The sequence below is a fragment of the Tenrec ecaudatus genome, chromosome 6 (genome assembly GCF_050624435.1).
Source record: "Tenrec ecaudatus isolate mTenEca1 chromosome 6, mTenEca1.hap1, whole genome shotgun sequence".
Taxonomy (NCBI): Eukaryota; Metazoa; Chordata; class Mammalia; order Afrosoricida; family Tenrecidae; genus Tenrec; species Tenrec ecaudatus.
In genome coordinates this window covers 163,572,718-163,586,992 of record NC_134535.1, presented here as the reverse complement: position 1 = coordinate 163,586,992, position 14,275 = coordinate 163,572,718, and the positions used below count along the sequence as shown (strand labels likewise).

Below are 14,275 nucleotides of genomic sequence, written 5' to 3'. Positions count from 1 at the left end.
TGTAAACAGGAGAACTTGGAGTCAACTTCAAGGCAGTTGCAGGTTTAGGTTTAGTTTTGCTTCTCTGGGAAATTTCGATTCACGCCAAAGTCTAAGCGCTGTCAGCTTAGAGTAACTCATTCTCAAATGTCAGAGGTGAGAGAAATGAATCGGCACGATACTGTATCAAACCACGGAATTCAAGTTTCATCCTTTTGAAATCCTCTTTTCAGGCACGACGCCTTATCTGTACAGGAAGATGGAGTCTTTTCTGTGTGTGCATCAGTGCATCTTCTGGAAAAAATTAGAGAGGGACAGGATTGGGCGTAATGGATGCCACTCCTTCACAATGTAGCTGCCAAACCCTGCCCATACGCCTCTGGCCTTACATCTGTAGTGCTGGGGGACTGACTTCCACCTGCCGGTCCCCTCAGGGCTGGCCCTGGCTACCTGAGCCACTTTGCCTCCTTATGGCATGACTCAAATGTGGGGGAATGAATGCCCCAGGGAGCAGTTGTCAGTCAGTGAGTGACAGGCGGTGGCTTATAAAACCCCCAGCTCCATTACCGGTTGGATTGGGTATCTCTGAGGCAGGCAAGTTCTACTCTGGCTCCCAAAATTCTCCAGCGGGTGTTAGCTCGAGTTACTCAGCCACAGGTGTAACTTGCTTGATCGTGCACATTTTATTGGCTGCCTTCCCTCCTGGGCCTCCTTTCCCTAAGGCCCTCCTCATCTTTCCTGGGATCCCCTCCCACTCGTACTATGCCAATCCGATGCCTTGTGGGGGTCTACTCCGGGACATTTGGAATGGAGACAATTTCCGTATGGTGCAACTGGGACTGTTTTTCCCCGGGTCTCACAAGTTTCCCACCTAGACCGGGCGTGTCCGACCATTTTTCCATCGCTCATAGTGGTGGAAAGTATTTCTGATTTTCCTTCTCTGACAGGTTCTTGCCTTACGCTTGGTCCGGCATTCACAGGTTTTACTGAATATGTGGCCGCACGTCCTTCTGTTCAATAGCGTTTGTAATTTCTCAGAGTTATTGTATTTTGTTTTAAAGATGTCTTAGGTGACTACCCCCATTTGGACTCTCAAATAACTAGAGGCACGGCAAGGTCATTCTTTAGATAGCTCCTTCATACAGCGCCTGTGACATCATTGTTTTTCTTGCTAAAAGAAGAAGAAAACAGAAATCCAAGATCAATAAAACACTACTAAAAAACAAAAAAAAGAAGAAGAAAACAATCGAATGTTTGCAAGACAACAGCTGCAACTTAAAAATGGAGATGATAAAAATCTGTTTTTTCTCCCCCTTCTATAATCAATGATAGGGTCAAGCTCCTAAGAAGAATACATTAAAAAGGCATCATTTGGGGCTACACTCAGGATTGAAATGTGATGCCTTGCTACAAAGACAGCCAGGAAAAGGCAGAACTTGGGGGGAAATTATGCAATAGAAGTTTCGGGTAAGAGATTAGGGCAGAGAATGATGCGGGCTGATGGCACATGGCCGGGATTCAATCAATCCTGTTATATCTGCATTACTTATCTATGAACAGGAGCCCTGGTAGTGTAGTGCGTTCCACACTGGGCTGCTAACTACCAGGTCAGCAGTTCAAAACTACCAGCCTCTGTGTGGGAGGAAAAGGAGGCTTTCTATTCTCATACAGACGTATGTTCTCAGAAACCCACAGACACATCTTGACTTTGTCCTATAGGGTCACTTACTATGCGTCAAAATGGACTCAGTGGCAGTGAGTTTTGGTAGCTATAACCGACCTAGTAAGATATATGATGTGTTGTTCTGAAGATGGTTTCAGACAAAGGTTTGCTGAGATTCCCTTTAAGATTGTTGCTTATATGTAGCAAGACCCATCGTGGGTGCCTGCATGCACTCACTGGCACAGTGATTGGTTTGGGTACGCAGGGTACAGAGGAGGAGGAATGAGTCCTTTGCCTGCAGATTCACGCTGCCCTAGGGACGCCGCCTGCTGTTCTGGTCTCATTGGAGAGGCAGGTAAGAGCACCTACGGGTGGCCGGGGCGCAAGAACCACCAAAAGGAGGCTCGACCGTGAAGAAAACGGGTCAGATGAGGAGAGTAGTCATTTGCGAAGAAAGGATCCGAGGAGACTCTCTAACGTATCCAGTGCGTGTGCTGAGCCCAGCGGGTAAGTGAGGTCTCTCCCTCTGCTTGGTCATAGAATCTCAGGAATGTCCAGCGAAGTAGAGGAAAGAAAACAGGGTGCTGTCACAGAAATAAAATGTTACTACAGGAGCAACATTGGGGGTCTGAGAAGGTTTCCCTGATATTAGGATTTGGAATAGAAGGAGGAGCTGTGGCTGGAATTTGTGGATTGGCTGCTCTCTCTGATTCCATTTCAGTGTTGCTGTCTAATTACTTGCGAATTTGACTGCATCCCATGTCAGGCACACATTTCTGGTTACCTCGTGCCAAGGATCTACTGGGCTCTAATTCTCCCAAGTGAATGGCAACAATTTTTGATTAAAAATTGGCACCGTACGCATTTATTTTCTGTTGTCTCCAGAAGGAATCTCACCGTTCTCCAGTCTGCTATATTCAAAGTGAAATCGCCCTTGTCCGTTTCCTTGTGTGTACCTCTGAAACATTGGTCCATATTTCCCTCTCCTTTTCTTTTCTGTCTCTTAGCACGCTGAACATTGTTCCGTATTTCTTATTTAATTTTTGGACATGGTAGGTTAAACTTCATCGGCTTTCAATGGCATTGAATCAATAGATTGATTCACTGAAATCCTGGTAATTTCAGATAATTTTTAAGTACCATTGACTACAAAGACTTAGACACAGCACCATCATTAAAAGAGAGGAAGATAAACGGTGGCTTCTGAAAGCCAGGAAAACAGTTTTTTCACGGTCCATTTCACTAAGTGTTTAGAATGTGTATTACCTGATTAATCAATGTGTCATGAACCATAACACTGTCGATACGTTTTCACTGTTCAGCACAGGGCGGGCAGCAAGAGAAGATTGGAGTTATTGAAGGTTCTGTTTGCTATGGAGTAGAACGTTATCAGCTGTTAATGATTTAAGTAGCTGTTGGGTACCCTTTGGGAAGGAGAGCGTCAGTATTATGGGAATACAGAAAGAGATATATAAAATTGGTCCCTCTATTCACAGCATTTACTTTGACAGACCAAATTTGGTCTCATAAAACAGTTCTTAATTCCCAGTGAGCTGTTGCTTTTGGGAAATGCCATCCCTGGGTGGCACAAATGATTCGTTCTCTGCTACGGAAAGGCTGGCAGTTGGAACCCATCCAGAGGAAGCATGGAAGAAGGCCTGGTGATTGTCTTTGATCAAGACTGCAGAAGGTTCATCAGCATTGCTGCCACCACTGACCTTACAAGGTTCTCTCTCCGATAACAGGACTCTTCACATCGCTCAACTCTCACCAGAGGGCATTCACTGGAGGCCCAACCCATGTGGATCCTGCAAATAGATTTTGCACTCTCACCGTCATCTAGCCTTCTGCAAACCAGGTGTTTGCAATTTAAGCTGTGGTGCCATCCCATCCTTTAGATTTGGATTATATCACTTACAGTCCTTGGATCACACAGACTGGTGTGCTTCTTCCATGTGGATTTCGTTGATACTCGCATAAATGGCTACTTGTTGGAAGACAAACTTTTAAGACTCCAGGTGGTAGACAGGGTTCTCTAGAGAAACAAAACCAGGACACTTATGATTTTATTTATATGGATAGGTATATATAGCATAAAGGAATATGTAAGCCAATTAGTCCACACAGCAGTACGGAGGGCTCAGTTCAACTCACTCCCTTGGAACAGTGAATATATTGGAAGTCCTCCACTCTGCACTCCCCCCTCATTCACTATGATACGATTTTTTGTTCTGATGATGCCTGCTAGCTGATCCCTTCGACATGGACTTAACGATTGTTATTTTCTTAATGAAAAGTAAAACGAGAGACGTGAAGTCATTGCTACCGTGTTTGTCAAAATCAAACTCACCATGATCCCAGTCTATTCTGACTCATAGCCACCATACAGGACAGGGTAGAACTGCCCCTGGGGATTTCCAAAGCTAGGAATATGTATAGGAGGAGAAAGTTTCATCTTTCTCTTATGGAGTGACTGGTGGTTTTGAACTGTTGACCTTGTGTTTAGCAACCCAATTAGTAACCCACTCTGCCACTGGGGTTTCTGCATCATTGTTCTGTGCTCTTGATTTATATAGATAAAGTTGAGATGCAAATGATCTGTGTCCACGCAATAGTAAACTTGATCATAAAAATTCTAATATTCTAACCTATGATAAATTCTGAAGAGGAATGCAGACAATAAGCATGTACAGAGCTTTCATATCTCCCTGGTGCTTTGCTTATATTTTATGGGAAATGTTTGTCCCCAAAAGGAAATAAAACTTAGTTCAAGTGCTGTTCTAGCGTTGCATGCATCTTTTTAATTCTTGGATTTTGCTCAATCAAGGCTAGTTAATTGGACAATTTATATACATGCTTTTTTTTACATACTCATTAGAAGCACAAGTGAACTAAACATTACACAACTGCTGTTGCATTAGAAGTTGTTGTAAATCGAGTCAATTGAAAGCAGACTCTGGGATGGAAAGAGCGGGTCTTTTGGGATGTGTGACGGATGGGATGGAGCACAGGCGAGGGGCACTGTCGGAGGGATGACACCAAAATGACTGTCTATAAAAATGTTTGTGCAATTTTGGCAGAAATCTACTCTTTTTATAATATCCCTATAGTTTGTTGAAACATCAAAAGTATTTTTTTTTTGTAAACTCAGCTTACATGTATCACTATACCTACAACGTATCACTGAAATTCTGTGGTCTTAGTTTTGGGACTTTCTAAAAGGAGCTAGTGGCATTGTCCAGTAAACGTTGAATGGCTAGCCATAAGGTTGATGGTTCAAACCCACAAGCTGGTTCAAAGGAGCAAGATGAGACTGTCCCCGCAGTGATTTACAGTCTTGGGTGGTCGTGGTTATGAGTGGGAATTGACTCGATGGCAGTGGATTGGGTGAGTAAAGTGTGTTCGTCAGAGGTGTTATTGTCTCCCAGTTATACTAAGGCTTTAAATCCTGTGATATCTGCTATCTGCACTCGCCATTGCAATTTGAAGGTGCAACCGTAAGTCAGCCGGGTCTTTCTGTCCATGTCATTTAGAAGTGAGGATGGCGGGACTTTGTCGCAGGTATTTTGGGCATGTGACCAGGAAAGACCAGCCCCTGGAAAAGCAGCCTACCTGGTAAAATAGCAGGACCGGGAAAAAGGGGAAGAACCTCAGTAAGTTTGACGGACACGGTGACTGCCAAAGGGCTCAAGCTTAACGGCCGCAAGGAGGACGCAGGCCTGGGCAGTGCTCCATTCTCTTGTCCAGAGGGTCTCTGCTTGTTGAACTGACTTGATGGCCCCAAACAACAGCTGCCAGGATTGCGGTAGGATGGTATGATTAGAAAAGCCAACTGGCCGCATTGCTTCATATGGTTATAGAGCAGGCGCCCTCAAACTTCAGCCCACGGGCCACATGCGGCCTGCCAAGGACATTTATCCGGCCCGCCGGGTGTTTTTGCCCCATTTGTATTTTTACTTCAAAATAAGGTATGTGCAGTGTGCATAGGAATTTGTTCATAGTTGTTTTCTTTTAAACTATAGTCCGGCCCTCCAACGGATCTGAGGGACAGTGAACTGTCCCCCTGTTTAAAAAGTTTGAGGACCCCTCTTGTAGAGACTGGAATTCTTTTTTAATTTTTAAAATCATTTTAATGGGGGGCTCTTACAGCTCTGATCACAATCCATACACCCATCCATTGCGTCAAGCACATTTGTCCATATGTTGCCATCATCATTTTCACAACATTTTCTTTCTGCTGGATCCCTTGGTGTCAGCTCATCCCTCCTCCACCTCCCTCATGAACCCTTGATAATTTATAAGTTATTATTTGATCATATCTTTCCCTGTCCGACGTCTCCCTCCACCCACTTTCCTGTTGTCTGTCCCCAGGGAGGAGGTCACACATAGATCCTTGTAATTGGCACCCCCCCCCCCATCCAACCCACTCTCTCTCTACCCTCCCAGCATCGCCACTCACACTACTGGTTCCTGAAGGGATCACCCACCTGGATTCCCTGTGTTTCTGGTTCCTATCTGTACCAGTGTCCATCCTCTGGTCTAGCCAGACTTGCAAAGTAGAATTGGGATCACAATAGTGGGGAGGAGGAGGAAGCATTTAAAGGAAAGTTGTACTTTTCATCGTTTCTACATTGCACCCTGTCTGGCTCATCTCTTCCAGGAGACCCCTCTGCAAAGGGATCTCCAGTGGCCTACAAATGGGCTTTGGGTCTCCACTCCGCACTGCCCCCCTCATTCACTATGATAAGGTTTTGTGTTCTGATGATGCCTGATACCTGATCCCTTCAACAGCTCGTGATCGCACAGGCTGGTGTGCTTCTTCCATGTGGGCGTTGTTGCTTCTGAGCTAGATGGCCACTTGTTTATCTTCAAGCCTTTAAGACCCCAGACGCTATATCTTTTGGTAGCCAGACACCATCAGCTTTCTTCGCCACATTTGCTTATGCATCCATTTGTCTTCAGCGATTGTATCATGGAGGTGAGCATACAATGATATGATTTGTTTTGTTCTTTGATGCCTGATAACTGATTCCTTCAGCACCTCATGATCACACGGCTGGTGTGCTTCTTCTATGTGGGCTTTGTTGCTTCTGAGCCAAATGGCAGCTTGTTTACCTTCAAGGCTTTAAGACCCCAGACCCTATATCTTTTGATAGCCGGGCACCATCAGCTTTCTTCATCACATTTGCTTATTCACCCACTTTGTCTTCAGCGGTTGTGTCGGGAAGGTGAGCATCATAGAATGCCAATTTAATAGAAGAAAGGATTCTTGCATTGAGGGAGTACTTGAGTGGAGGCCCAATGTCCTTCTGCTACCTTAATACTAAACCTATAAATATATGCACATAGATCTATTCCCCCATCCATATATATATATATTTGCATCTAGACCTCTATAAATGCCCTTTGCCTCCCAGCTCTTTCCTCTATTTCCCTTCACTTTCCTCCTGTCCCACTATCATGCTCAGTCCCCACCTGGGTTTCAGCCATTCCTCTTGGTTACATTACCCTTGATCATGCCCTACCAGGCCTCCCACACCCTCCTTACCACTGATTTGGATCACTTGCTGTTCCCTTGTCCCTGGGTTTGTTAACACCACTTCCTTTCCTCTCACCTCCCCTTCGCCCATGTCCCCCTAGAACTGTTGGTCCTGTTGTTTTCTCCTCCAGATTGTCCATCCAGCCTATCTTATTTAGACAGACCTGCAGAGATCATAACATGCACAAAAATAAAACAGAGCAAAACCAAGCAACAATATACAACAGAACAACAACAACAAACCAATGACAACAAAACAAAACAAAACAAGAAAGAAAAGCTTATAGTTAGTTCAAGGATTATTTGTTGACCTTTAGGAGCATTTTCCAGTCCAGTCTGTTGGGGCACCATGCCCTGGCCCCAAAGTTTACCTTGAGCATTCCCTGGGGACCTCGCAGTTCCACTCCCTTGCTGTTCTGTTGCACCCCTTAGTGTTTTGCCTCGGTGTGGCAGGATCAGATTAGGTGCAATTCCCACACTGTGTCTCTGGTGCTGTCCCCCACAGTGCCATGGGTCAGTGAGGGCATCATGTCTTATAGTGGGCCTAGTCATGTGGTCCTCTCTGTGGACTGGCTGCTCTAATTGGGGTCATTGTCCTCAGGGCCTGGTGAGCCAGGATGTGCTCCACTCTCCTCCTCCCCCTTCATCTGCCCCCATGTGCTCCGATCAGATATATCCCTCTCCCAGAGCTGCAGATTAAATGCCATCTTTTGAAGTAAATTCTTCTCGGTCGAGGATTAGGAAGTTTCTTCATGGAAGGGAGCGGGGAAGGCAGGATTGGGCTGTGGGGGGAGTTGGACTTTTGGGCATTTGCAAGAGACTCAGCCACTTCTACAGGGTGTTCTGTGCACGGTGGCCCCTCAGAGCTTTCCTGGGCTGAGGTAAGGGATAAAACATGGAGCAGTCTTTGGGTGGGAATTGGCCTCCAGGGAGTGTGGTCTCAGAAGAGGCAGCTGTTTCCTGGGACAATTCCTGGGAAAGGGGGGGAAGGGGTCATCAGCAGACAACATTGGAAGCAGCTGCAAGCACAGTGCCGCAGTTCTGCAGAAGGATGTGAGCAGCTCACCCATGAGCAGTGGTTCTCAACCTTCCGAATGCCTCGGCCCTTCAACACAGTTCCTCATGTGGTGGTGACTCCAACCACAAAATTATTTTCGTTTCTACTTCATCCCTGTTATTTTGCTACTGTTATGAATTGCAGTGTAAATATCTGATAGGCAGGATGGATTTTCATTGTTACACATTGAACATAATTAAACTGTAGTGGTGAATCGCAAAAACAATATGACATTATATATTGTGACATATTTATTTCGAATGACAAATCAATGAAACTTTGTCTTGAAGCATGGTGTAGCATGGGTAACAGTCTTCACACCGGGTATTTGTATGTGGGTGTATCTGCATGTGGGCGGACCCGCCTGGAGACGATAGAGGAGCCTTGTCTCAGTTCCTAAGACCATTGGAAATATGTGTTTTCCGATGGTCTTGGGTGACCCCTGTGAAGGGGGTCGTTCAACCCCCTTTGGGGTCATGACCCACAAGTTGAGAACTGCTGCCCTGGTGTATTCTACTATCACTAGTTTCCTGACCCTTGACTATTTAAGCATCTTAATGAACCCCAGAGGTATTTTTCAGTATCCATACCCCATGACCGTTACAGAGATATTGGGGGGGGGGCTGGGGGTGTCCATAGCAATGCAAGTCTTGACATGACTTTACCCATGACCGAAAAGTACAGTATCTCATTTATAAGGCATTTGGGAGCCCTCCATTTTTAAGTGTCCTCCCCACTCCCACCCTCCATACACATATTATCCTTTTAAAGCCTTATACTTATGCTTGGAAACGATATACAAGTGTCTGTGTGAGACTTGTGAGATGAAAACCCCTTTTAAAAGTTAAATTCTGACAATATAAATGCAAATAAAAAATTAAGAAAGCATCTTAGAAATCAGCATGCCGGCTGGAGCTGAGATTCAGAAAGGGTGTGTGGAAAGCTAGAGAGTGAGTGCCTAACAAGGCCGTGCTGGGGGCGAAGAAGAGTGGCTGAAGTTGTCAGGAGATTGTGAAAAAGGCTACCGCCTACAATGGACCTCTGATGGGTTTTGATGGAGATGCTTTGAGCAAAAACAAGCCAGGGATATGCTCATTTGCTTGGGGCAGATTGCATATTGTTCCCTGACAGTGGGAATTAGAACTGCTTCGGGTTTTTTGTTGGTCTTCAGCCGGAACTATCTAGTGCAGGAGAGGGAGACTGGAAATCCAAGGTGGATGGCGATGACCTCGTCACTTTAAATAAATTCCCTTCTCCAGAGGGAGACAAATTATCTGCCAGGTATTAAACGTTCTTTACAGGTATAATTGGTTAGCCACTACCAGTAATCGTTAAAGGATCACAGAGGTGAAGTGACAGACAACTGAAAATGGAACATGTTATTCTGATATAAAAAGGCAGGATCAAGAGATCTTCTGGAAACGAGTTGAGCTTGGCTTCAGATCCCAGAACAAGTGGAAGGGAAAGCGGTAGCAATAGGAGGCAACCCTGTTTCCTGGAAACCAAACCAAACCCATTTATTAGATTGACTTGACTCAGACTCATGGTGACCCCGTGTGTGTCTGAGGATAACTGTGTCTGTAGTACTTTCAATAGCTGATTTTCCAGAAGTAGAGCACCAGGCCTGTCGTCTGAACCATCTCTGGGAAGACTTGAACGTCTGACCTTTTGGTTAGCAGCCGCTCATTAGGATGTGCACTCGCTACCATCACGTCAATTCCACCTCATAGCAAGTCTCTAGGGCAGCTATCTGGGGGGGGGGGGGGGTTTAGGCAGCCTCATCTCTCTCTCGAGGACTGACTGGAGGTTTCAATGACGGATCTTGCAGTTAACAACAGCCCAATATGTAACCCACTACGCCACCGGGGCTCTGCACCATTTGCACTAGTCAGGGACCTGAGAAACCAACACGGAGTAAAGCGGATGGTCCACTAACTCGGGTAAACAAGGGCCCTCTATACAGATGCTCTAGATTCGAATCCTCATTTGGCCACTTATTGACTAACCAACTCTGTTCATGCCACGTAAATTTCAGTTTCCTTATACACTTGCAATTCTGTGGACATCATAGACTCATGTAGTTCCATCCCAGGTTGATCATTTAAAAGCAGTGTCTAATGGGGCGGGATGGGATGGGAGAGGGGAAGGAACGAAGAAAAGAAGTATTGTTTCATTTGCATTTTCCTTTCCCAAAGTATTAAACTGGGAAGAAAAAAAAAAGGCTCATTGCCAGTGAATCAATGCTAACTCAGTGACTCCCTTGTGGGATTTTTGAGACTTAATTGTTTACAGGAGTAGAAAGCCCAGTCTTTCTCCCTTGGAGCTGCTGGTGGTATCGAACTACTAATCATGGGGATCACCGTCCCAACATGTAACCACTATACCACAGGGGATTCTCCTCAAAGGATTGAAAGGGGGTCCAATGAAAACTTTTCAGCAGTGCTGTTCAGATTCCATTTGCTTTCCTCTAGTATCTCTCAGCAACACCTTGCCGAGACTCAGCTTTGCATTCTGAAAGACCGCTCTCCCTCACCCAGGCAATATTGATTCTTCCTGCACCCTCCCAGAACACTGCCCTCCCCCTCTTCACCCACTTCTCTATCTTTTATTATTTTTGACTGACAACCTATTTCTCTTCGTCTTTTCCCCACCTAAGCTTTTCATGTCATATCTTCCTCAATTAATTCTCTGTCACCTCGCAGACTTTGATGTGCCCAAAGTCAAGGCTACTGAGGAAGAGGGTTCTACATAGGATGGAGATGGGATTGGAACAGTAGATAATTGGGACAGCAGCTAGGGCTTCTCTTAGCATTATAGAAAAGAGGCAGGCTCTGCGATTGGTTCTATTCTTTCCAACATTTTTACTGGATGCTAAATATGTGCTTGGTGCTACAGATATAACAGACATTTGAGAGACAAAAGTCCTCTTGCCGTCTTGCCACTGCTTGTGATAAAGACTCTGAAAGAAATCAAATGTAAATGCAGAGACCGTGGGCCTCGGTGGTGTAGCAGTTAGATGTTATGTCAGCTTGCACTTGGGCATGGGGTAGAATCCAAGCTGTCAGTCTGGTCACAGCCTGATGATGCCTCATGGGAGGAGAGGATGCCTCTTTTTTTATAAGAGAGATACTGGGGACTCCCCCTCCCCTGTGCCTCTGGGACACTGAGCCTGCTTCCAGGGGTGGTCCCTACACGGAGAGATGCCTGCGCTCTGCCAGGTTTCCACCGGCCTTGGGTCCATGTGGCTCTGCACCCACAGGTCTGTGATCTTCCTGTATCCCAGTTCATCCCTTGGCAACAGCTGCCGGCAGCTAAGTGAATCCGAAGAGGGCTCTGGCTAGCATCGGTCCCATGGGCTTACGTTGAACTGGGCTGGGATGCCTTCTTCATATACGATGACTTCTTGATATACAGCTCTTCTGGTGCCTCTGGTTTTGTTCGCTAGAAAACTTAGCTTAACACAGGTGGGGATTGACTTTAGATGGAAGGGGGGGTTCGTTGCCAGGGTGTTAATTCTGACTCATGGGCAGTCTGTGGGACAGAGTTAAGCCATGCTGCATAGGGGTTTGTTTTTTTTTAATGTGACCATTCAGAAGGAGATCATCTGGCCTTTCTTCCGTAACAATTCTCGGGGAGGGGGTTTGAACCACCAACCTTGTAGTTGAGCAATCCACCTTGAGCTTTTAACTATATGTGCCATCTAGTTTTTAGATGAGGAGAAGAAAAAGTAACTTTGAAGGAATGACATTTCAGTTAAGACCCTCGGGGCCAGAAGAAGTGTTCACGGTAGAGGGACGCATCAGACTGACCGTGAGTTTGGCATGTTTAAGAAGCAGAAAAGCAAAAGCATTAAGAACAAAGAGTAGAGGGCTTAAGAAGTAAAAAAAAATGTTTTGAGGATGAGGATGGCAACACATGTATAAATGCGCTTGACACAATGGGTGGATGGATGGACTGTGGTAAGAGCTGTATGATCCCCCAATAAAGTGATTTGTTTTTAAAAGAAGAAGAACAAGAGTAGAATGTAAAAGAGATGTGGTAAATAGAAAATAATGTGGGAGCTGGTACAGATGGGAGCTGGAAACACAAGAAATCCAGGGCGGATGATCCCTTCAGGACCAGTAGTGTGAGGGGCGATACTGGGAAGGTGGACGGAGGGTGGGTTGGAAGGGGGGAACCAACTACAAGGATCTACATGTGACTTCCTCCCTGGGGGACGGACAGCAGAAGAGTGGGTGAGGGAAGACAGCGTACAGGGCAAGATATGACAAAATAATAAATTATCCAGGGTTCATGAGGGAGGGGGTTATGGGGAAGGAGAGGAAAAAATGAGAAGCTGATGCCAGGGGCTTAGGTGGAGAGCAGACGTTTTGGGAATGATGAGGGCCATGAATGTACAAATGTACTTTACACAATTGATGTATGTATGGATTGTGATAAAAGTTTTATGAACCCCGAATAAAACAATTGAAAATTGCTAATAATTGAACATTTCTGCCTTTCTTTAGGCTGTGTTACAAACAATTAGTGTGAATGTAAAAGACATTCCTTCAGTTGAATAAATAGGATAAAACTGGGGGAAAAAAAGAAAATAATGTGGTAGATCTTACAAGGTTTGGTGGTGACTTTGGATTTTATTTTTTAAAAAGATGAGACCATTGAATGGCTTTAGTTGAAGGAATGCTAGCATACATTATATGCATGTAAAATATTCCCATAATAGCTACCTCAACAATGGACGGCAGAGAGGCAGAAATGGAAGCAGCAAGACAAGTTAGAAGGTTATGGCTGCAGACGGACCGGAAACAATGTCCTTTGGTGTGGTAGAAGGAGAAACAAAGAAATCAATGGATTTCAGGCAGAATTGTCAAAAGACTGGAGGTTGGTGATAAGAGAAGGGCAGAAATCCAGGATGATGGACTTTTGACTTGAGCAGATCATTGCTCACGCACGAAAATCGGGGAAGACTGGGAGAGATCGAAGAAAGCCAAGGCTTATGTTATGAATGTGCTACATTTGACAAACCAATTAGGATCCAAATAGAAATGTCAGAGAGGCATTTGTACTGTATAAATGAGCCCGGCGCTCAAGGGAGAGGTCAGAGCTGCACACATAAATTTCACTGTCATCATCACAGGGGTCGTTTTCAAAGCTAGGGAGCAGGCTGAGATAATTTTCCGATAGACATAGCTGGCAAAGAGAAGAGGATTCAAGAGCAAATATTCAGGTCTCCTAACATTTGCTGGTTTGGACAAAGAATAGAAGCTAATCAAAGGGAGGAAACAAGACCAGCCAGCGAAACAGAAGGTATAGCCGGTGTGAGATGTCATGGATCCAATAGGAGGAGAGACTCCAGGCAAAGGGGAGTCGGGAACTGGGTCATATGCTTCTGAAGTCGTGAACTGGACTAGAGAAGTGCCCATTGAACTTGGAACATGTGCAATGTCCACGGGCTTGATATGTACAGATTAGGTGGGACATAAGGCACAAGCCAAGCTGGGTGGTCTGATGCATGGATAAGTACTTTTGGTCTTGCAATGATTTTAGGTAATTTTTTTAAAACAATGTGTTTTCAGAACTTGGATGGTGGGAAGGATGTGGGGTCAAGAGAGGAGAGTGTGTGTGATTATGAGACTTACTCAGTTTCCTGAGAAAGAGGAGATGTAGGTAGCTGTGATGTTAGTTAAGAAAGTGTGTTAATTAGGGTTCTCTATAGAAATGAAACCAAGAGTCCTGGTTTCATATATATATATATAGGCTTATACAGCAAGAAGGAATAGAACAGCTAATTAGTCCATACCGCAGTATAGAGGGTTCAGTTCAACTCCCTTGGATTCCAGACATATTCTTCTTTACCTCCATTATGTACCACCAGTCCAATTTCTCCTTGGGAATCAGGATCAATCACATCACTCAGTACACTGGCACCCTTCCTGACCTGTTGATGCAAAGACATGAGGAGCCCAAAGTGACCAGGGGACATTTTCAGCTGCCAGTTCAGTGGAATCTGTGCTGTTTCCAGATGGGACTTCCAGGC

General features: G+C 45.1%; 1 protein-coding gene across 1 annotated transcript in view; it reads left to right on the top strand.

The window, feature by feature from the left end:
- Positions 1-14,275, top strand: part of ST8SIA6 (ST8 alpha-N-acetyl-neuraminide alpha-2,8-sialyltransferase 6) — a 177,178-nt gene that overhangs the window by 47,611 nt on the left and 115,292 nt on the right. The gene's annotated exons all lie outside the window — the stretch shown is intronic.